Source organism: Cryptomeria japonica, chromosome 10 (assembly GCF_030272615.1).
Source record: "Cryptomeria japonica chromosome 10, Sugi_1.0, whole genome shotgun sequence".
NCBI classification, from domain to species: domain Eukaryota; kingdom Viridiplantae; phylum Streptophyta; class Pinopsida; order Cupressales; family Cupressaceae; genus Cryptomeria; species Cryptomeria japonica.
The window spans coordinates 336,649,326-336,674,462 of NC_081414.1; positions in this window are offsets into that span (position 1 = coordinate 336,649,326).

Sequence of the window (25,137 nt, forward strand, 5' to 3'; positions counted from 1 at the left end):
GTGCGTACAATTTACGACGCTACACACCCAAAGAAGTTTGGGCATCCTTGAGAACAAAGCCCCTCAAGGAAGTTCCATTAAAGGTCCATTGATGTGATATATCGCCAAGGGAGATGGATGTATGGAATAAATGAAATTTAAGGGGAAGGATTATAAGTGTGGGAAGAAGTGAAATTAGGATGACTTGGTGGAGACTTAGGATCAACAAGTATGTCTTTTGACTTATAACTTTTGAAATTTATGCCCCCAATTAATTTGGTATTAGGGGAGATCAACTCTTGTTCTTTTTTCTTCTTAGGATTTTTATCCTTGAATTTAATTTTTGTAGAATCCAATAGATTTTGATTTTGATTTGGACTAAAGGACTTCTCTTTATTTTTGACTTTTGAATTTTTCTTTTCAAAGCTTGATTTTTTATCTCCAATAAGTAAGGGCTTTTATGATTCTTGTTGATCCAAGTCTAGGAGAGGAGTGGAAATGGAAGGAGTAGATTAAATGGTAAGGATAAACAAGTTATCAAAAGGGCTGATGATATATTCAATAGATTTTTTGTTGGAACCACTCTTAGGAAGTTATTGATATCAAGAGTTGCTTGCATCACTATAGGAGATTTGCATTTATACTTAGTAGCCACAACACTAGGTGGTTCATACCCAATTCCTTGACATTAAAAATTATTTGTAGGTCGTAAGAGCTCTAGCATTCCTTTCTCATGTACACCAAGAATTGTTCCTTGATAGCCCATAATTTGTAACTTGGGCTTGCGTTCACCATTCTCATACTTGATATCTTCCTCTATGACATTGTTATCCACAGTGCCCTGATCTTGTCGACCAAATGTCTTGGGAGATAGTGGGAGTTGATCAACATGAAAGATATACTCACCACATCTCATGTATTTAACCTTTCTCTTTGCCTTGAGCTCATGTTGTGGGGAAGTGGAAGCTTTTAGTGATTTTGGATCAACATATGTTGAAGATGGACTAGCTTCTTGATTTAAAGGGACTATCATTTTAGATCTCGATTGAAGATTCTTGCAATATATGTATGGATTTTGGTTCCTTTAACTATGACTTCAGATCTATTGTGTGGGAACTTAATGTGTAAATGATAATTTGAAGGTAATTATCTCATGGAATGTATCCATGATCAAACCAAAAGAATATTTTATGTAAGATCAAGATCAAGGACTTGAAAAACTACATCCTTTGTTACTAGCCTAAATCTTAGAGGTAGAGTGACTATTCCTTTTAAGGAGCGTTCTTCATCATCATATGCCTTTATAGTGATCTTCTTTCTATAATCCATTGCATTTTTAGAGTATCCCAGTTGTAAGGTAACTTTCAATGTACAAATATTGAGACCTTCTCCTCCATCTATCAAGACTCATTTTATGCAGTGTTTGTGGAGGAAAGATTCAATGTGAAGTGGTACATTGTGTGGTTGATGTGGAGATGCATCATCTACTTCTGTGAATGTAAGGAATGAGGGGTAGAAATATGTCCCACCATGGCTTGAAAGTGGTCCATGTTTAGATTGGTAGGAACAAATGTCTCTTGCAATATTTTGTCCAAAATAGTTTTGTGTGAGGGTGAAATGCACAAAAGTTCAAGGATTGAAATAAGAGCGAGTATCTTTCCCAAATGGTCTACAAGGTCATATTGGCTATTAGATGATGAGGAAGTTGTTTTTATAAATAACACCTTATAAAGTAACTTTACCCCCTCAAGTAGTGACATTGCATTCAAGAGATTTGCATTTTATGGCTATGGTAGACACATGGTTGTCCATTTTGGAAAGGTGGTTGACAATGTAATCATAGGCCACAATAGTATAATTGGCATTATTGTCTATCTTAGGGGCCTTTCCCTTATCATGTTTTGGGAATGGTTACTTGAAAATTGCATACTCTTCATTGGAAGTATGACCATCAACTTCTATTGTGCCATTGTCAATAAGATCTTGGATGAGATTCTTCAATTTGTGACAATTACTAGTCTTATGGTCCTTTCTCTCATGATATTCACAAAATTCATTGTCATTCCACCAGGAAGGTTTTACCCTTGGTTCAAATGGTTTATTATCTAGTAATGCAATGAGATTTTTATCTACCAACTTCTTCAATGCGCTTTCAATTGGTTCTCCCATAGGTGTGTACTTCCTTGGAGGTCTTGGTGCTCTTTGTGTATTCACTTGATTGTTGGAAGAACTAGGCTTGACCATAGTACCATCCACTACCCCATCATTGATGGTATTCTTGTTTTTATTCCAAAATTGAGGTTTGTCTTTTCTATTGGGGTCATCTTTTTTCTCTTCAAATATCTTGATGGTGCCTTGCTCAATGAGGACCTTTTCAACTTATAGACATTTTTCAATAACTTCCTTGAAGATAGACAAACATGCCATTTGAATTTCATATCCAATTTCCATGTTCACATTTTGGGTAAATATCTCAACCATTTGCTTTTGTGAAATTTGACAAGGGCAGTGACTAGCCAAACTTCTCCATCACTGTAAAAATGATGCAAATGACTCCATTTTTTTTTTGTGTTACATAACGTGGTCATTGATACCTCACTTTCAACGTTGTATGAGAAATGTTGTATAAAGGCCTCTACCAATTCACCGCTTGACTTGATCCCAGACGAAAGCTATGAAAACCATTCCATGACTTGTCCACCTAAACTTTGTGGAAATAATCTCATGAAGTAGGAATCTTCTTTTGCCACCTCTATGCAAGCCATATAGAATTATCTAATGTGTGTATAGGGATCTCCTTTTCCTCTATACTTGTCAAACTTTGGTGTCATGAAATGAGGAGGAAAAGGAGGCATTGGTATGCTTCTCTTGTATGGATAAGGACATATGTCATGAATTGTGTAGTCCTTTGTTGGTGTTTTCATACTTGCTATTAATTGTTGCAATTCATTAATGTTAGACACAATGCACCACTGAGAGGGGGGTGAATCAGTGGTTCTCAAAATTTTCCCTTTTACTAACCTATGTGTGCATACCGATTATTAGATCTAACTAGGAACAAACTTACCGGTTAGTGAGGATACCAACTCATATGCAAACACACACAAGGGACATCACATAACACTAGAATGTACGAGGAAAACCCAAGATGGGAAAAACCTCGGTGAGCAATGCTGCTGGAGTCTACTGCTCCACTCAAGCCTCACAATCAAAAATTGTTACAATGTTTAGGCCACCAACCCAAGGAGCTACAACCCATGATTTAGGGCACCAACCCAAGGAGCACCAACCCCTAATTTCAGACACCAACCCAAGGAGCACCAACCCATGACTTGTTTATGGGCTACAACCCAAAGGAGCTACAACCCCTACACCGAGCTACAACTCAATGTTCACAATCAAAACATCAATTACAAAAGTAGTTGTCTTGTTACAAGTGAATCTTGTAACCATTTCATATACCTTACTCTATCAGTGAGATATCTTCTCTGCTACACCAACTCAGACTTCTGCTGCTCTCTCTTGGTGCTCTACTGCTAGCAAACCCTACCAGTACACCTCTCCTCCTCTTCTTCTCTGTTGGATCTCCTCCTCACTGCTCTGCACTTTTAACAGTGCTGTACTCTATCAGTCCACTATCTGTCTTCTCTGCATCTCTTTTCACTTTTTCTCTGTCGATATGGACACTACCTGTTCTGCTCTTCTATCGGTTGAACACTTCAACTAGGTTCTCCCTCACTCTCACTCTCTTCTCAGATACTTGTTGAGCACTTGGCTGATTTTCTCTCACATGTAGAAGTAATACACTTCACAACAACACAATATTCTTCTATTCAACAACACTTAACTATGTCTTTGGCCTGCATATTTATAGTCTAGTTTTCCCGCCAAAAACCAATTCAAAATCTAGGAGGTTAGGGTTTCCTCATCACTTTCAAGGAAAACCAAATCCAATCAGATATTCCTCGATTTGATCATCCAGACAACCAACTATACAACTCAGCCATTAACGCGCCTTCTAGATCATGCCTCCTATCTCTAGCGAACTTCTTTTTCCTTTATCGACTGATTTCTTGGTCAACCACCAAGATTGATCTTGTTGTTTCTTTCATCTACCTCAATCTCCTCAATCAATATTAGTTGGATCTAAGTTGTCCTCCAGACCTCGATCCGCAAACCTCTACAACATCTCTGCAACACGTCCCATGATTTGTGAGATCTTCCATTAATGTCGACCAACTCTACGACTACCCCGTCGGTGTACATACCTTCTTCATTTGAATGTAGGTCCGCCACCTTGACTCCATGTGGAATCCATGTCGACCAAATGCTAGCTTGACACTTCATGTCAATCCAGATAGGATCATCGACCAAACACTCTATCGGTTTCTCTTCTCTGTTGATTTACTAACCCTACCGATATCTCACATTTTACCAATTGACTCCTCATGTTTGCACTTTGCTGAACTGTCGGTGGAACACCTAAAATAGTCTTCAAACATGTCTATCCAAAGTATTCTCATTCCCACAAGGTGGGAAGACATCTACATCTGTACCGTGTCCATATTACCGGTAAGCACTCTTGATGAAACTCTATCATCAACCTTCAACAAAATTCATCTTCAGTTCGTCCATTCTCCTTTGACTGAATCTACTCAGCCTTGCCTTCTCCTTGATCAACTCTGACCACATCACAACCAATTTGTCAAAGTGACAAACACATGACTTCTTCATCTGTACCAACATCTCAACATGCCTTCTCTGTTGGTTAGTGTATAACCCTGATTTCATGCACTTTAAGACATTCCTTTGTTTCATCAATAGATCCAGTGTGAGAACTCTCACTGTCAGTCATTTCTTCTCATGATGAATGCATCTTCATCAGGTGGGAGTCCTTTTGTCTTGCAATTTCACAACATACATGTGATCAGTTCATTCTTCTCCTCCAGTGTTGATGTGATTTAGGTAAAATTCTGCATCTTCATCACAAACAACGTCCAAGTACCTTGCTCATCCTTCTTGTACACTGGTCATGACCTTTGTAGGCTAACAACCACTCACTTGGTTGATCTAACTTCCCCATGTCAACACATCACTTACTAGTTGACATCCTTTCCTTACCGGTGATACATTGTACCGGTATTGATCACCTTACCATTCCATGCACACAAGTTAGGCACCAACTTGTGTACCAGTGACTCCCAGGGTCATCTTCCTTACCTTACCGGTGTTCTGCAACATAAGGTGATATCAAAGATATCTCAACTTGTACTCTTCCTTGACGGTGTTTCACATACATTTCTCATACTGGTAGTCATATCATACCGGTTGAAATCAATGACAACCCAATGCCAACAATTAATTTGTTGCAAATCACTACTAGGTGGTTCTTTGTCTCTTTCAGTTATTCCCATGCATGAGCCACTGGGAGGAGGAGGAGGCACATAATGCATATAAGGGTGATATTGGTCATATATATGCTCATATGGTGGATGAACGTAGTTATTATATGGGCACCTGGTATGGTATTATGATAAGGAGCATTAGGCCTAGGATGATTGTATGTATCATGGCCATGTGCATAGTTTGTATTGTAAGCATGATCTTGACTATTACCACCAAATCTAGCACATGGTCTTCTTGTGTAGGTATTATCATGACCTTGGGTATTCTCTTTCTATTGGGTATAAGAATTGGTATTCCTTCGACCTTGGAATGTACGTGCATGGGTCTGTTCATGATTTTCTCTATCATCATTGGTATAAGCATGAGTATCAATGACTTCAAGTTTTTGAAACAAGGATGAGGGTGACTCAAGAATGTTACGCTCGTGTCTATTTCCACCATCATTTCCACTAGTTTGATTGAGATCCTCTTCCAAAATTTGTCACATCAAAGCCATGGGGTAGTCTTGTACCACTTTGGATTAACATGTGTAAAAAGTGTTGATGGTGTCTTCTTATAATCACTTCAACCAATCTATTAAATCGCTCATTAGACATAGTATCTTGAATCTCTATGATATTAAAGGACTCATTGTCAGATTCTTGTCCATTATTGTGATTTTCAATGGATTATGAGTTATAAAATTCTTCCTCGTCAAACTCATATGTTTCCATGTTTATAGATATTTGAGCTTCTTCGACTTGTCTTCTAGACCTTAATGAATGGGTTTCAACCATGAAAGAACTTAGCTAAGATGGAGTATAGGAGCAAATGAATACTTATGGAAGATAAGAGGGGTTTTGGAATGGATAATGAATCTAGGGTTGACTTGCAATGTCCCAAAACGTTGTTCCAAGATGAATGTGATGATCTAAAGAAAGGTGTAGCTTCCTAGGAGCTAATGAGGTAAGTTGACCTTAACCAGAGATGCCCAAAAGGTACCCAAGATGATAAATATGATTCAGGAACCACCTAGATATGTATGTGATGTGTTTGCAAGATAAGATAGGGACTACTAAACAACCTTTTTACTCTAGTTGAAAAGTGTGAATGGGGGCTTGAAAATGACGTTTTAAAATGTTTGAAAGTGAATAGAAAGCCTTAACAAAATGATGGCTGAGTAAAATCTAGAATCATATGGAATCAACCTTAGAAGTTGTTATAATCTCATAAAATCATGCGCAATATGAATTCAAAAACGTGTCAAAATATCTTATACATAGTTTCAGAGTCTGAATATGCAATTTCACAATCACAATGTATTTCTTAGTTCTGTCTAAATTTTGAAGTTGTTGATAAGTGACCAGATCTCAATGTTGATGTTTTTGTGGCAAGAAAGTACAAAAATAAGAAGACACAATGTCTGAAGGTGTTGTTATCCAAAATAAGTGTAATGTGTATGTTTTGTAGGCCAAAATAGCCCAATTTCCACAGGTCTCAACACAATAAAAAATACTTGTAAGCATGCACAACCTAGGCTTGGAAAGAGGATACTACTTACTGAGTCCCCACTTGAATTTATCCAAATACTAAAGCAAGGCGAATAGAAAGAGATTTGGTGGCACTGGCTCCCCCTTGCATGACACTCACTTCTCGAGCACACAATAATATCATACCCCAAAGATCTAAAGATCTTATGAACCGAGAGACATTTGTGTCAACAATGAGTAGTAGCAATGTAGGTGGCTTTGGACGTCCGACCTCCTGCACCAACAAGAAAAAAGGGTTTTTGGGCCACTAAAACAATGGTGTCGAGTCAATGTTTTGAGGTATACTAGTGGATATACATGCGACGGTTCACTGAATTAAGAGGCCTCCTTGTTGAGAAAATGGTGTCTCAACCTTGCATTTACATGAGGTTACTATTTATAGTATTTTTTCATTTAAGCATGAAATGGTGTGAAATTCTCCCCAAAGCTTCAAATCGGCTAGATAAGTATGCTAGTAAATTTTAATTGCAAGATCATAGCTAGTTTTGAAGATATTAAAGTTTCCATTTTTGAAGGGTGTGATGAAAGGTTTAAATTTAATTTTGAGGAATTTAGACCTTCTAAAATGCCTTTAAAAGTGGGAATAAACAACATAGCCAATTAAAAGGTGATAGAACACTTCATGAGCTTTCCAACGCTTCAAACAATTCATCAATCAGACACACAGTTCATAAGTTATGGCCTCTGGAAGTTTGGACTCTTGAAATAAGAAATATAAAATGCATCAAACACATAAATAAGTTGTAAAAGGGAGGGCACATGTTGATGTGTGTTTTGACACATCATAGGGCATCTAGATTGGAGATAAGGTTGACTCTACTTTATTAGGTGGTTTTAGCCTATGATTTTGTAATACCGCTTGATGACTTCTTGTATTGTATCTCCTATATATGAAGTGTGTGAGATAGAGGTTCTGTGTAAGAGTCTTATGGCTATTGAGTTGCCTCTAAATCTCTGATTAGTGGTACTCCTACAAAGATCTTGTTGTGCAAGTGTATTGTAATATGTTATTGATTGCTGAATAATATATTGAGCTGCTTTTGGAGTGTGGGGTTTTTCTCCCGAAAGGGTTTTCCCCACGTAAATAATTGTGTTGTGGTATGCATGTTATTATGTCTATTTTTGTTAAGTTTTTATAATTTTTGTAATGATCTGTAAAATTCTTTGCATTACCCTCCTGTCAAGGTTAGTGTAGGAAGTTGTTTCGCTACTTAACTTCCTTACACTCCTAGCCCTTTCGAGTTTTATGCATCACATGGATACTAGATGAGACATATGTTGGTATAACACATCAACATCAGGTGATAAGTGATTTTCATAAAAAAACAGAATTATTTATATAGCGAACCAAAACAAAGTACCTCTTGGTCCATTCCCTCTCATAAGATGAGAAGCGAACCCTCTAAAGACAATACCAATTTCTCGTAAACCCAAGATCCAATGGAAGGCAAGGGGAGAGGATACTTTTGTTATTATCTCACGGTTCTAAACAAAAATGTGCCAAAAGCATAGGACACTTCAAAAAAATTTCATTTACCCTTCAACAAACAAAGAAAATGATTAATGAAAACCATGCGAGCCTAATTAAACTAGAAAAGACAAACACACATCTAAATTGCCCCTGCAAGACAATGATTAGTAGTTTCAATGATTACCCCAACCTACAAGGAAACTTGTTAGGTTAATTTTAAAAACCCCAAAATGAAATGTGAAAGGGGCGTTCGATAAAATGATAGAAACAACTACACCACTTTGTTAGCCCACAAGGGTTAGGACAAAAGCAAATCAAATCTGGAATTTAACCTTAATTTTTTAAAGATATGATTTTTCATGAATTATTTTGCATCTCAATTAAAATAAAAAAGAACAAACCACCTCTAGAATGCTGAGATCTTTCCAGAAATATAAGAAAATCCAAAAGATTTGCTAATTTACTCCCAAAATTATTTTTTTTAATGAAAAATCATGAAAAAACCATAAATAAATCAAAGTTGATCCAAAAAATTTGATTTTTGTACTGAGAACTCTTGATACCATTCCAACCCTGTAAATAAATTTTTGTGCATAAATTCCTAGCTGTTTGTGAGATATGGTCAAATCATTGCAAAACCCTAATTTTTAAAGATCTAATTCTTAATGAAATATTTGGCACCAAAATTAAAAGCACAAAGAATAGATCCCCTCTATAATTCTGATATTTTTCCATAAATATAAGAAAATTTGAAAAAATCGCCAATTTACTCAAATTATTTTTCTATGAAAAATCATAAATAATTCAAAACTAATCCAAAAAATTTGATTTTCGGACGAAGAACTCTTGATACCATTCCAAAACTGCAAAAAATAATTTGTGTAGAAATTGTAGACACCTATAAATGTCTCATTACTAACACGCTAATTATTCCTCTTTATTGATTAAATAATTCTTCAATTCTTTAATTAATCTAATTAAATTCTTCTAATTAACATTTCATCACATTTATTCATCATATTTTAATTATACAATTTCACCTTAATCGTTTAATCATTTAACCCCTTTCTTATATTAATTAAATATTCATTATTTAATTAATTTCAATTTAATTCCTTTAATTAAATAATCTTAATTATTTAATTAATTTCAATTTCTAATAATTTAATAGTTTCTTTAGATTATTTAATTATATAATTCATTCTTTTCATTAATATTTGAATTCAAAATCCCCTAATGCTAATTTCAATTAATAAATGTTCATTTCAATTTCATGATTCAAAAATCAAAATTCAACTCAAATGAAAATCAAAATTGAATTTCAAATAAATTTCCTAGAGCACATGTTGAAATCCTAATTGGCACTAACTTTCAATCTAAATAGGCAATCTATTTAGTCAACTTCCCAATCAATTCAATCATCTCCCTAGTTAACTCAGTTAACTCCTCAATCACCTTTTTCAACTCCCTATCAGCTTTTTGGAACAAATCAATCAAATTAGTTAACTCTTCAATCAACTCAATTCATTGATCAATATATTCAATCATCTAATCAATCAGTCCAGTCAACTCATCAATCAAATGAGTTTATCTCTCAATCAATTATGTCTCAAGCAATCTTCACCATTGATCAATTTTGTTCTTAAATCAATCTTGACCGTCCATTCCTCTCATCCAAAATCTATAAATTGAGCATCCATTTCCCAATTTCAATAATCAAAAACTTCAAATTCTTGTGTCAATCTTATGCAGGTTAGCATCACAATACTGAGAGCCATCATATCACAAGAAGTAGAAGGACAATGGAAGCAACTTGCATCTATGAGACATGGAGTTTTGATTGAATTTATCTATAGCCTTATTGTTTTTGATTGCATGCTTTCATTGATGTTATAAAATTCATTAATTAGATAGGATTCATATTTTCTTATTATTCTAGTTAATAGTGATGAATTTTTTCATAATGCAAACGGTGAACCCAATGTGAAACTACAACAATCTAACTTTTCTATCTATTTTCTGTGTTTTTGCAGATATAGTGTACGGACCTTCGCATTTGCACACAGGATTTCACATGCATATGCACAATATTTCACATGTGCTCATATGGAATTTCACATTTGTTGAGATGGTGTTTCTCTTTCATGCCTTGGGTGTTTTGCATTCATCCAAGGTAAAAGAAGAGTAAAGCATTTAGGTCATTTCTATTAGTTACTATATCGTCTCTAGTTTTCACAATTCTGGCTTGTTTGTTGATTAGTTATAGATTTTATTTAAAATGAATACAACCCCATGTCTTGTAAGATAAAAATCAATATTGTAGGATCTAGACAGCAGGCATAATGGAATTGACAACAAAGACATTACCAGAGAAATCAGAGAGCAAAACAATTATTAATAGAGCCGGAGTTGCAGATCGCCTATTTTTCGATATCAAAGACGTGTCCAAGCCTATATTTTGAAATACAGAATGATAGAGGGCACCAGATTAGCAATTTGTGAAAAATTAACTCTTTGTTTTGCAGAATCCGAATTGTAGTTTTTACATAGAAACGTGTTTTGCATGCCTTCAATTTTTGTTTCGCATCCATTAAAGTAGTATTTCGCAAGTGGGTAAGTGCAACAAGATGGTGAACAAAAAGAGGGGTATAAGTGGCCACTTTTTTTTCTTCTTCTTCTGAAAATAGGTAAACCTGAACTTCAAAGAGATAATTGAAGGTCATGCACTCAAAACTAGGAGTTGAGAAAATAATAAGAATTGTAGTACTCTAAATCTAGTTTCTAAACTACTAAAGTTTTTCTAAAATTGGATAAGATTAAGAGGGTCAAACCTCTCGCGCACGAAAAATTGTTCCTCATTTTTTCAGAAAAAACATAACATAGTAGTTTTCGTGCACTGCACAAAATATATAGTTAGATTTAGTATTTTGTAAAACCCTTTGGTAGGATGATAGGTAAGAGTGAGATCTATAAGTTGTGTATTTTTTTTAAATTTTCCGTTGAGTAATTTTTTTTCATGATTTTTTGAAGTGACCGCATCCTGAACATTTGGTACCTATTCGTGCGCTAGGCATAACTTGCATCAAAATAATCGAAAATGCAAACTTCTCTTTTTAAAAGTGTATAGAATCTATTGTAGAACAATAATATATAATTTATTTTGAATTTGGTCAAGTATATCAAACATTATTAAAAAAATGGTAAACATATGTCTGTGAGGACTGTTAAGGCACTGGTAAAGAAAATTAAAGTTTACTATGCTAATGTTGTCCAAAAATAGAAAAATTTATATGGTCAGAAAACTGAGAAGACGTGTGAAATTATGGTGGTAATTTTAGCTATGAACACTTGATCATTTGTAAACCTGATGATGACGAAGCTGAGAAATCATGTTGGAAGATGAAAAAACATGTGAAGGGACAAAAATAAAGAGAAAATGAGCTTGCAAGCCCTAGGGTCATTTTCCAACCCTCTTACCAAGCCAAAACCTGCACAGGTGATCTGCAATATAACCCGCTTAGGTTTTGAGAAACAAAAATTACTATTCATAGATTTACACAACCCGTACAGGCTATGTAGAATTCAAACCATCATTTTGAGTTTCACAAAACCCGTACTGGTTATGAAGACATCAAAATGTATGCTTGTAAACTTAGCATTTACTACACATATGTATAGACATACATATATAATATGTGGTTATGTATGTATATATGTATATCTATAGTTATATATACATATAATTATATAGATATATGTATATATGTTTGTATACATGCATGTCTCTCTTCTTTTCCTCTCTCTCTCTCTCATCTTCCTTCCCTCATCACTGTCTTTGTCTATTTTGAGCTCTATTGTTCTCCTTGAGTTCTATCTCATCTCTCTCCCTCTCACACTTCTCTCTTTGTTGAGTCTCTCACCCTCTTCTCCTTCTCATTCTCTCTCTACCTCATGTCTCTCACCCTCTCCTCCTTCTCCCACTCTCTCTCCCTATCACATTCTCTCTCTCTCTCTCTCTCTCTCTCTCTCTCTCTCTCTCTCTCTCTTCCCCTCCCTCTGTTGGTATTTTGATGATGTTTAGTTGTGATTGTCATTGATGGACACACACTTATTTGATGTATGAATTATTCTCAATCGGTATTATATGTCATTAAATGTATACTTTATTTGTTGAAGACTATCGATGTTTTACAGAAGATGCTTATCGATCAAAGCATGACCAAAGACCCCAAGCAGTATGAAGATCTCAAAGTGGAATGAAGATGCCGCGCGACAGTTAATCTTTTGATTGGAACACTATGTTCCAGTTTTCCAGTCTTCACTTGTTAACCCGTAATCGGTATACTATAATTGTAATGTGTGATGAGTTATCATCCACTGACACTTTGGCGATGTTTATGTGTCATGTTACCAAATGTGTCTAGATGCATTGTACCTAGGAAATTATAGTCTAATATTATTGGACCGACATGAAATCAAGTTCCTATATGAGGACATCATGTCTAGGGTTTTAAAAAAATTGAAGTGTGCAAATGAAGATAAGGTCTGTGCGAGAAAATGTCTCACACAACAGAGATAGAGAGTGTGAAATATAGAAGAGTGAAGTACTATTGAAATGCATTATCAAGGATTTTCCAAGGGGCTAATCAAGCATTTTGTGCTACTGTCTAGATCATTCACTTGATTACTAATATCTTCGACAAGTCTAAAACCCTTAACTAGGTAGGCCCAGCCAAGCCTATTGTAAATCCTCTAACAAGGTGGTTCACAGTTGTGGATTAGAAATCCTCTAACAGGGTAGTCTTTAACATGACTTATCTCCTAACAAAGATCTAGATTCCTAACAAGATCTTTTCTGGTGAAGAACATTGTAAGACCTTAACTGGTCTGACCTTAACCGGTCTGGTTACTATTCTGTAGATAGTTGACTTGTGAGTTTTACTCACTGTGGTTTTTTCCCATTTGGGTTTCCACGTCAAAACATATTGTGTTATGGTGATTGTGCTTTTGTGGGCAAATGCTTTATTTTCCATTTGGCTTGTTTATGTTTTAACCAGTTTATTGTTTAATCTGCTACATCGGTCTGGATTTAAACTACTTAAGAGTTTGTTTATGTTTTTTGGCATACTAATTCACCCCCCCTCTTAGTATTCAACAATTGGTATTAGAGCCAACCTTTCTATAAGTCTAACCACTTGGAAGGAGATATGGGAGAATACAACATGAGGGAACTCACTCATCATCTTACTAATTCTGAGAGAGCCTACGATGAACTCAAAGTCAAGTATAAAGCCTCTTTGGACAAGAGAAGAGAACTTGTTGAGAAATTGATGGAATTTACTAAAAATAGCTCTTTTGATGAAGCAGACATGGAGGCCCTAGTAAGAGAAGTGGAAAAACTAAATGAATCCAAAACTAACCTAAGGAGGTAGTTGGAAGGACTGCCTATCAGGATGAGTTAGGAGCTATAAAACAAAAGAAAAGCCAAAGATTTGGTAAAGGACAAGGAGCATGAGATCTTTAAATTGAAACAAGAAATCGGCACCAGTACCGCCTATTTGCAGGAGCATAAAGAAGAGAAAGAAGAAATACAAGCTGAACTGAATGCAGCTATTTCTCAAAATGAAACCTTGGTGGAGACCAATGATGCTCTTTCCAAGGAACTTGCTGAGACAAAGGAGATACTTGCTAAGTTCAACGGAAGTGCTAATAAGTTAGAACAAAAGCTAGAATCGGTAAAACCATCAAAGGATACCACTGGAGAAGGTGAGACCTCTAGAACCAAGAGTGATGCACTAAAGAAGCAATCAACACGTAAGAACAACAGCGGGAGTAAAGGTAAGCAAAAGTTTAAACCTGTTTTCTTTAACTGTCTTAAGGAAGGACATACTTCCAATGTATGTAGGAGCAAAGCTTACAATAACTTTCCTTACTTTCAAAACAATGTGGCTAGATCTGGTAGATTTAATGGTCACTATTATGCATGCAACAAGTTTGGGCATAAAACTTTTGAGTGCAGGTCGGTTATGAACAACTTTGGAAGTTATCCACCAAGAGCTAAAGGAGTTGTCCCGGAACTTCCTAAAAACTAGAACCCAAACCGGTACAAAACCGTAGAAATTGTAGACACCTATAAATGTCTCATTACTAACACGCTAATTATTCCTCTTTATTGATTAAATAATTCTTCAATTCTTTAATTAATCTAATTAAATTCTTCTAATTAACATTTCATCACATTTATTCATCATATTTTAATTATACAATTTCACCTTAATCGTTTAATCATTTAACCCCTTTCATATATTAATTAAATATTCATTATTTAATTAATTTCAATTTCTAATAATTTAATAGTTTCTTTAGATTATTTAATTATATAATTCATTCTTTTCATTAATATTCGAATTCAAAATCCCCTAATGCTAATTTCAATTAATAAATGTTAATTTCAATTTCATGATTCAAAAATCAAAATTCAACTCAAATGAAAATCAAAATTGAATTTCAAATAAATTTCCTAGAGCACATGTTGAAATCCTAACTGGCACTAACTTTCAATCTGAATAGGCAATCTATTTAGTCAACTTCCCAATCAATTCAGTCATCTCCCTAGTTAACTCAGTTAACTCCTCGATCACCTTTTTCAACTCCCTATCAACTTTTTGGAACAAATCAATCAAATTAGTTAACTCTTCAATCAACTCAGTTCATTGATCAATATATTCAATCATCTAATCAATCAATCCAGTCAACTCATCAATCAAATGAGTTTATCTCTCAATCAATTATGTCTCAAGCAATCTTCACCATTGATCAATTTTGTTCTTAAATCAATCTTTACTGTCCATTCCTCTCATCCAAAATCTATAAATTGAGCATCCATTTCCCAATTTCAATAATCAAAAACTTCAAATTCTTGTGTCAATCTTATGCAGGTTAGCATTGCAATACTGAGAGCCATCATACCACGAGAAGTAGAAGGACAATGGAAGCAACTTGCATCTATGAGACAGGGAGTTTTGATTGAATTTATCTATAGCCTTATTGTTTTTGATTGCATGCTTTCATTGATGTTATAAAATTCATTAATTAGATAGGATTCATATTTTCTTATTATTCTAGTTAATAGTGATGAATTTTTTCGTAATGCAAATGGTGAACCCAATGTGAAACTACAACAATCTAACTTTTCCATCTATTTTCTGTGTTTTTGCAGATACAGTGTACGGACCTTCGCATTTGCACACAGGATTTCACATGCATATGCACAATATTTCACATGTATATGCACAATATTTCACATGTGCTCATATGGAATTTCACATTTGTTGAGATGGTGTTTCTCTTTCATGCCTTGGGTGTTTTGCATTCATCCAAGGTAAAAGAATAGTAAAGCATTTAGGTCATTTCTATTAGTTACTATGTCGTCTCTAGTTTTCACAATTCTGGCTCGTTTGTTGATTAATTACAGATTTTATTTAAAATGAATACAACCCCATGTCTTGTAAGATAAAAATCAATATTGTAGGATCTAGACAACAGGCAGAACACAATTGACAACAAAGACATTACCAGAGAAATCAGAGAGCAAAACAATTATTAATAGAGTTGGAGTTGCAGATTGCCTATTTTTCGATATCAAAGACGTGTCCAAGCCTATATTTTGAAATTCAGAATGATAGAGGGCACCAAATTAGCAATTTGTGAAAAATTAACTCTCTGTTTTGTAGAATCCGAATTGCAGTTTTTACATAGAAACGTATTTTGCATGCCTTCAATTTTTGTTTCGCGTCCGTTAAAGTAGTATTTCGCAAGTGGGTAAGTGCAACAAGATGGTGAACAAAAACGGGGGTATAAGTGGCCACTTTTTTTCTTCTTCTTCTTCTTTTGAAAACAGGTAAACTTGAACTTCAAAGAGATAATTGAAGGTCATGCACTCAAAACTAGGAGTTGAGAAAATAATAAGAATTGTAGTACTCTAAATCTAGTTTCTAAACTACTAAAGTTTTTAAAAATTGGATAAGATTAAGAGGGTCAAACCTCCCGCGCACGAAAAATTGTTCCTCATTTTTTCAGAAAAAACATAACATAGTAGTTTTCGTGCGCTGCACAAAATATATAGTTAGATTTAGTATTTTGTAAAACCCTTTGTTAGGATGATAGGTAAGAGTGAGATCTATAAGGTGTGTATTTTTTTTTAATTTTCAGTTGAGTAATTTTTTTTCATGATTTTTTGAAGTGACCGCATCTTGAACATTTGGTACCTATTCGTGCATTGGGTATAACTTGCATCAAAATAATCGAAAATGCTAACTTCTTTTTTTAAAAGTGTATAGAATCTATTATAGAACAATAATATATAATTTATTTTGAATTTGGTCAAGTATATCAAACGTTATTAAAAAAATGGTAAACATATGTCTGTGAGGATTGTTAAGGCACTGGTAAAGAAAATTAAAGTTTACTATGCTAATGTTGTCCAAAAATAGAAAAATTTATATGGTCAGAAAGCTGAGAAGACGTGTGAGATTATGGTGGTAATTTTAGATATGACCACTTCATCATTTGTAAACCTGATGATGACAAAGTTGAGAAATCATGTTGGAAGATGAAAAAATGTGTGAAGGGACAAAAATAGAGAGAAAATGGGCTTGCAAGCCCTAGGGTCATTTTCCAACCCTCTTACCAAGCCAAAACCCGCACGGGTGATCTGCAATATAACCCGCTTAGGTTTTGAGAAACAAAAAGTACTATTCATAGTTTTACATAACCCGTACAAGCTATGTAGAATTCAAACCATCATTTTGAGTTTCACAAAACCTATATTGGTTATGAAGACATCAAAATGTATGCTTGCAAACTTAGGATTTACTACACATATGTATAGACATACATATATAATATGTTGTTATGTATTTATATATGTATATCTATAGTTATATATACATATAATTATATAGATATATGTATATATGTTTGTATACATGCATGTCTCTCTTCTTTTCCTCTCTCTCTCGTCTTCCTTCCCCCATCACCGTCTTTGTCTATTCTGAGCCCTATTGTTCTCCTTGAGTTCTATCTCATCTCTCTCCCCCTCACACTTCTCTCTTTGTTGAGTCTCTCACCCTCTTCTCCTTCTCGTTATCTCTCTACCTCATGTCTCTCACCCTCTCCTCATTCTCCTACTCTCTCTCTCTATCACATTCTCTCTCTCTCTCTCTCTCTCTCTCTCTTGTTATCCTATCCTATTCCCACCCTCTCCCCCTTCTCTCTCTCTCTTTCTCTTCCCCTCCCTCTATTGGTATTTTGATGATGTTTAGTTGTGATTGTCATTGATGGACACACACTTATTTGATGTATGAATTATTCTCAATCGGTAGTTATTCCAATCGATATTATATGTCATTAAATGTATACTTTATTTGTTGAAGACTATCGGTGCTTTGTAGAAGATGCTTATCGATCAAAGCATGACCAAAGACGCCAAGCAGTATGAAGATCTTAAAGCGGAATGAAGATGCTGAGCGACAGTTAATCTTTTGATTGGAACACTATGTTCCAGTTTTCCAGTCTTCACTTGTTAACCCATAATCGGTATACTATAATTGTAATATGTGATGAGTTATCATCCACCGACATTTTGGTGATGTTTATGTGTCATGTTACCAAATGTGTCTAGATGCACTATAACTAGGAAATTATTGTCTAATATTATTGGACTGACATAAAATCAGGTTCCTATATGAGGACATCATGTCTAGGGTTTTAAAAAAATTGAAGTGTGCAAACGAAGATAAGGTCTGTACGAGAAAAGGTCTCACACAACAGAGATAGAGAGTGTGAAATATAGAAGACTGAAGTACTACTGAAATGCATTATCAAGGAGTTGCCAAGGAGCTAATCAAGCATTTTGTGCTACTATCTAGATCATTCACTTGTTGATTACTAATATCTTTGACAAGTCTGAAACCCTTAACTGGGTAGGCCCAGCCAAGCCTATAGTAAATCCTCTAACAAGGTGGTTCACAGTTTGTGGATCTGAAATCCTCTAATAGGGTAGTCTTTAACATGACTTATCTCCTAACAAAGATCTAGATTCCTAACAAGATTTGTTCTAGTGAAGAACATTGTAAGACCTTAACTAGTTTGACCTTAATCGGTCTGGTTACTATTCTACAGATAGTTAACTTGTGAGTTTTACTCACCATGGTTTTTTCCCATTTGGGTTTCCACGTCGAAACATATTGTGTTATGGTGATTGTGCTTTTGTGGGCGAATGCTTTATTTTCTATTTGGCTTGTTTATGTTTTAACCAGTTTATTGTTCAATCTACTACACCGGTCTGGATTTAAACTGCTTAAGAGTTTGTTTAAGTTTTTTGGCATACTAATTCACCCCCCCTCTTAGTATTCAACAATTGGTATCAGAGCCAACCTTTTTATAAGTCTAACCACTTGGAAGGAGATATGGGAGAATACAACATGAGGGAACTCACTCATCATCTTACTGATTTTGAGAGAGTCTATGATGAACTCAAAGTCAAGTATAAATCCTCTTTGGCCAAGAGAAGAGAACTTGTTGATAAATTGATGGAATTTACTGAAAATAGCTCTTTTGATGAAGCAGACATGGAGGCCCTAGTAAGAGAAGTGGAAAAACTAAATGAATCCAAAACTAACCTAAGGAGGTAGTTGGAAGGACTGACTATCAGGATGAGTCAAAAGCTATAAAATAGAAGAAAAGCCAAAGATTTGGTAAAGGACAAGGAGCATGAGATCTTTAAATTGAAACAAGAAATCAGTACCATTACCGCCTATTTGCAGGAGCATAAAGAAGAGAAAGAAGAAATTCAAGCTGAACTGAATGCAACTATTTCTCAAAATGAAACCTTGGTGGAGACCAATGATGCTCTTTCCAAGGAACTTGCTGAGACAAAGGAGATACTTGCTAAGTTCAACTGAAGTGCTGATAAGTTAGAACAAAACCTAGAATCAGTAAAACCATCAAAGGATACCACTAGACTTGGTTTCTCTGGATACGAGGAAGGTGAGACCTCTAGAACCAAGAGTGATGCACTAAAGAAGCAATCGGTACCTAAAAACAATAGCGGGAGTAAAGGTAAGCAAAAGTTTAAACCTGCTTTCTTTAATTGTCTTAAGGAAGGACATACTTCCAATGTTTGTAGGAGCAAGGCTTACAATAACTTTCCTTACTTTCAAAACAATGTGGCTAGATCTGGTAGATTTATTGGTCACTGTTATGCATGCAACAAGTTTGGGCATAGAGCTTTTGAGTGTAGGTCGGTTATGAACAAATCTGGAAGTTATCCACCAAGAGCTAAAGGAGTAGTCCCGGAACTTCCTAAAAACCAGAACCCAAACCGGTATAGAACCTATGACCACTGGTCAAATGGTTATGAAGCGGCAACTAGTTGGAGAGAAACCTGTTTTATCTGTCGTAGTAGTGGTCACAATACTGCAACATGCAGAAGGAAGAATGGAAATGTGAACAACAAACCATGGAGAACACCTGGAATGGTATGCTATCATTGCAATAAACTAGGACACACTGCTAGAGCATGCAGATTGAGAAAGAATCTATCGGGAGACATACCGATTAACCCAAAGGGAAGATTGATGTTGAAACCATTCAGGAGGATATGGATAAAACTTGGAAAAATAAATCTGAAGAGAAGCCACAAGATGTACTAGTTTCCGCATCTAGTGTGAAAATCCCTGAACCAACAAACTGAGCTTCAAAAAGCTTAGGGGGAACATATCGGTAAAATGTTTCAAACCCCCAGAGTATATCGGTAAAGTGCCTTTATCGATATTTGTTACCTATCAACCAACATAAGAAATGAAGTGGTAAAAGGTAAAATTAGGATTTGAGTCCTAATGATGATGCATTTATTATGGTAGGTGGGAGCATGTTTAAAAAGTGACTTTTGTCATCATTTTTACTTACCTATTTTCAGAGAAGAATTTTCTAGTCTGAACAGCGCAACCAGAGCGATTCATCTTGCATTCGAAAGAATTCAGAAAAGAATCTTGCACAAGATTTTGCAGTCATTTCAAGCTATTAGTGTGGAAGTCAAAGTGGTAAACAAGCTTTCGAAGAAGTGTGTTGTGCTCAACATCGGCAAACCCTAAGTTTGGAGTGTGAAGGTATTTCTCATTGAAACATTCTTGTCATTTGAAATCTTTTAGAAATGGCATTTCTGCATCTAAAATCCCTTCTAGTTCTACTGAACCCGAGGATGCACTTGGGCTTCTTAAAAAGAAGATGAAATATAATGCCCTATCTCAAATTCCCATCGGAGTCATTGTCAAAGGCGATGTTTCAGGATATATTGATTGAAACTAGAAGACCTAGGGTCCCTAGTAGTTCACTCCTAGTTGAGTCTGTTCTATGGAGATGATAAGAAGATTAAACCTAAATATAACATAATAGAGAAGAAGAAATTGCATAATGCAGTATATTTTCTTGAAGAATTTACAAAAGAACACATCAGGATTATCCTTAGCAAGGTTCATGGTGATAAGATGTACCTTGAGAGAACCCATGATATTACATCGAAGGTAATTCATGTCATGACCGGATTCTGCAATGTCGGGGAAGTCTCCGTTCTTCGAAAGATCACCAAAATCAAAATGACAAATCTCACCGGTTCTGTAAGTGATCAACAAGAAATGACGGTCAACACCATTAGAGATGATTTTGTGAAGTATGCATGCATGGTAATCAGGTATAGAATATTCTATGCTAGCAGAATGAATTATGTTCCTTCAGCCATGGTGCATACCGCTTACATGATGATAAAGGAAAATGCAGAATGTGACTTATGTACTTGTATGCAGAAACAACTCATTGATAACCTGAAGTCGATCAAATCGGACAAAACCCAAAGGTTTAAGTTTGGTCAACTACTCATCGGTTTATTTTTCTACTTTCAAGGATTTTTTCCTTGAGTTGGTGATATTCAATGGTCAACTGACCTACCAGTTTCCAGATAAATAAAGGAGAGTCTGCAAGTAGTGGGAACTACATATCCAGAGACTTTGAACAAATATTTTGATGAGTTCAAACTAAAGATGAACTAGAGAATGAGAATATCTGGTGATCTAGTTAAGAAATATGAAGATGACATATGTTTCACCATCAAAACAGATCACTGCATAATGGAAGTGGTCGAACCCAGAGAAGATGTAGTTGGGCCTATGGGATATGAAGTGGTAAATGATATACTGACAAGGTATGCCTCTACCCTACTTGCTTCACCACTAGATCCCAAGAAGAAGAGGACCAATACTTACTTAGAAAGGATCAAATCTATTGAGGTACCAAAGCAGAAGAAGAATAAAGTAGTGCCATCGACATCGACACCAGTTGCATCTACTACCAGTCCTAAAGTGACCAAAAGGTCACCAACAAAAAAGAAACCAGAGGCTATTCCGACAAAGGTATTCGAAAGAAAGAGGAAAACCAGGAATAACTCACTGAATTTAGAAGGCAATGAACCAGAGGTAGAAGTAAAGAAGACAAGACAATCAATCAAGAAGACGAAGTCGATCGGTCATGTACCAACAACTTCTGCACTAGTAAATTTAGATATTTCCTCTTACAAACCTATGACACATTGTCAAAGGACCATAAAGAATATTAGAAGAAAAGTTCTTAATGATTTAAAAGAATATTTTGATGATTTCAATGATAGTGAAAAGGAGGATGTTGAACAAGAACTTATTAGATATTTATGTATTAATGATCAGCCACCTTCTGAAATTAAATCAGTTACTTCTAAATCTTTGTATGATTCTTTGGACAACAAATGGCACATTGCCATTGAAAAAGAGAAAGACATCAAGGAGAAAGTTTTTTCTCAATATTTTCCAGATGCCTCTAACTCAGAATTATTTGAAATTATTAATAAGTACAAAGGAATTTTCTTCATGAGAAGAAGAAGACTTCAGCTACTCAAAGGCAAAACTTCTGAAGTGGAAAAATACACCCATTTGCAGGTTAAAGCTTCTGTCAAAATGCAACAAGTATCTAAAGCTAATCGACTGTCTGAGCAAGAGCCTGACCTATCCACAGCCAAACTGGATGAAGTCCTTGATAGTCTGGGTGAAAGAATGGCAAAACAAAATGAACCCATTGATGTTGATGCACTGGAAATTGAGGATATCACTCCAGATGAGGAAAAAGTTGAAAAAGAGAGAATGGAAAAAGAAAAGGATGAGAAAATGGAAAAAGAGAAACAAGAAAAAGAGAAAGCAGAGAAAGAAAAGCAAGAGAAAGAGCAAGCGGAGAAAGCGAGATAAGAAGAGAAGAAGAAGGAAGAAGAGAAAAAGAAAGAAGAAGAAAAGAGGAAGGAGGAAGTAGAGAAGGAAACGAAAGAGGAGAAAAAGAAAAAAGAAGAGCGGAAGAAAGAAGAGGAGAAGAGGAGAGTGGAAGAGGAGAAAGTGAAGGCCGCCAAGGTAGCCCAAGAAAAGGAAGAAGAGGAGAAGAAAAGACAAGTGGAGATCAAGGCAAAGGAAGGAGGATAGACTCTGAAGGTAACTGGAGATCAAGCCAAGCAGGTTGATTCCACCGGTCACACCAATTTGACTCTTGCCTGTCTGACTTAGTCAGTTAATGAGACTGAGCTACTGTAGAGCATTCAACTAGTGCAGGAGAGATTGGAAGAACTGGGGAAAAAGAAAGAGCAGGATGTCATTCAGTTTGTTGTTGACACCCTTTCCAATCTAATCCCTGGTACTAACCTCACCGACCATGCTCAAACTTCTTTGCATAGTAGTGGATGACCAAGTACAATGTTTGGAAGATGCTGCCCAGGCCACTACAAAGAAAATTCATGAAAAGGCACTCATAGTTGCCTTAGTAAAACAAATGGATGAAGATAGGGCACAACTACTTAAGAAAAAAGGTGATATAAGTTCAACCATGAGTGAAGGTAACCTACTCTTGAGTAAAATCTGTCAACCTCACCTGTTTTGTGAAGATGCTATGAAACAAAATACTCAAGAATTACATAAGTATAGCGACAAATTAAAACTTCCCTATGATCTGTTCACAATATATGGACAAACTGTTCATACTCACCAACATTAGATTGCAAACCTTGACTCAGAGATCTACAAACAGACTCGAGATCTGCAGGAGCTCCAGTTGCTCCTATTGCCAAAATTATAGGTTCTTCAGAAGTGCTTCCTGAACTTGGAAGCTATTACCATGACATAGGAGATGAGTACCATCGATGCAATGGAAGAATTGGCCTTCCAGTTGAAGACCGAGAGTGAAATTGTTGCCTCACTTCTTGAGTCATGGTCTTCAAACATGAAGACTTTTATGCAAAAATTTAAATCTCTTTTTGAAAAGTTTTATTCTTTATTGTCATGAACACATACTCTATTTTTATATTATGCAAAAAGGGGGAATATTTTGCATTACTTTGTCATTGTTGGCAAAGGGGGAGTAGTGTATATTAGAATTTTGGTGAGTATTACAATTTCATGCACATACTTGTATTTTTTCTGCAAAGGGAGTAGTGTATATGCTTAGAGGGAGTAAGTTTTATTATGACATCTATTTTTGTTTTGTAAATACTTAGATGTCAAAATTTTCCTAAGTGTTGCCATCAATGCCAAAGGGGGAGATTGTTGGTATTTTGATGATGTTTAGTTGTGATTGTCATTGATGGACACACATTTATTTGATGTATGAATTATTCTCAACCGACAGTTATTCCAACCGGTATTATATGTCATTAAATGTATAGTCTTTATTTGTTGAAGACTATCAGTTTTTTGTAGAAGATGCTTACCGGTCAAAGCATGAACGAAGACCCCAAGCAGTATGAAGATCTCAAAGCGGAATGAAGACGTTGAGTGATAGTTAATCTTTTGATTGGAACACTATGTTCCAGTTTTCCAATCTTCACTTGTTAACCGGTAATCGATATACTATAATTGTAACGTGTGATGAGTTATCATCCGCCGATACTTTGGCGGTGTTTTTGTGTCGTGTTACCAAATGTGTCTAGATACACTGTACCTAGGAAATAATAGTCTAATCTTATTGGACCGACATGAAATCAGGTTCCTATATGAGGACATCATGTCTAGGGTTTTAAAAAAATTGAAGTGTGTGAACGAAGATAAGGTTTGTGCGAGAAAAGGTCTCACACAACAAAGATAGAGAGTTTAAAATATAGAAGACTGAAGTAATGCTGGAATGCATTATCAAGGAGCTGCCAAGGATCTAATCAAGCATTTTGTGCTACTGTCTAGATCATTCATTTGTTGATTACTAATATCTTTGACAAGTCTGAAACCCTTAACCAGGTAGGCCTAGCCAAGCCTATTATAAATCCTCTAACAATGTGGTTCACAGTTGTGGATCTAAAATCCTCTAACAGGGTAGTCTTTAATAGGACTTATCTCCTAACAGAGATCTAGATTCTTAACAGGATCTGTTCTGGTGAAGAACATTGTAAGGCCTTAACTGGTCTGGTTACTATTCTGCAAATAGTTGACTTGTGAGTTTTACTCACCATGGTTTTTTTTCCATTTGAGTTTCCACGTTAAAACATCTTGTGTTATGGTGATTGTGCTTCTATGGATGAATGCTTTATTTTCTATTTGGCTTGTTTATGTTTTAACCAATTTATTGTTTAATCTGCTACACCGGTTTGGAGTTAAACTGCTTAAGAGTTTGTTGAAGTTTTTTGGCATACTAATTCATCCC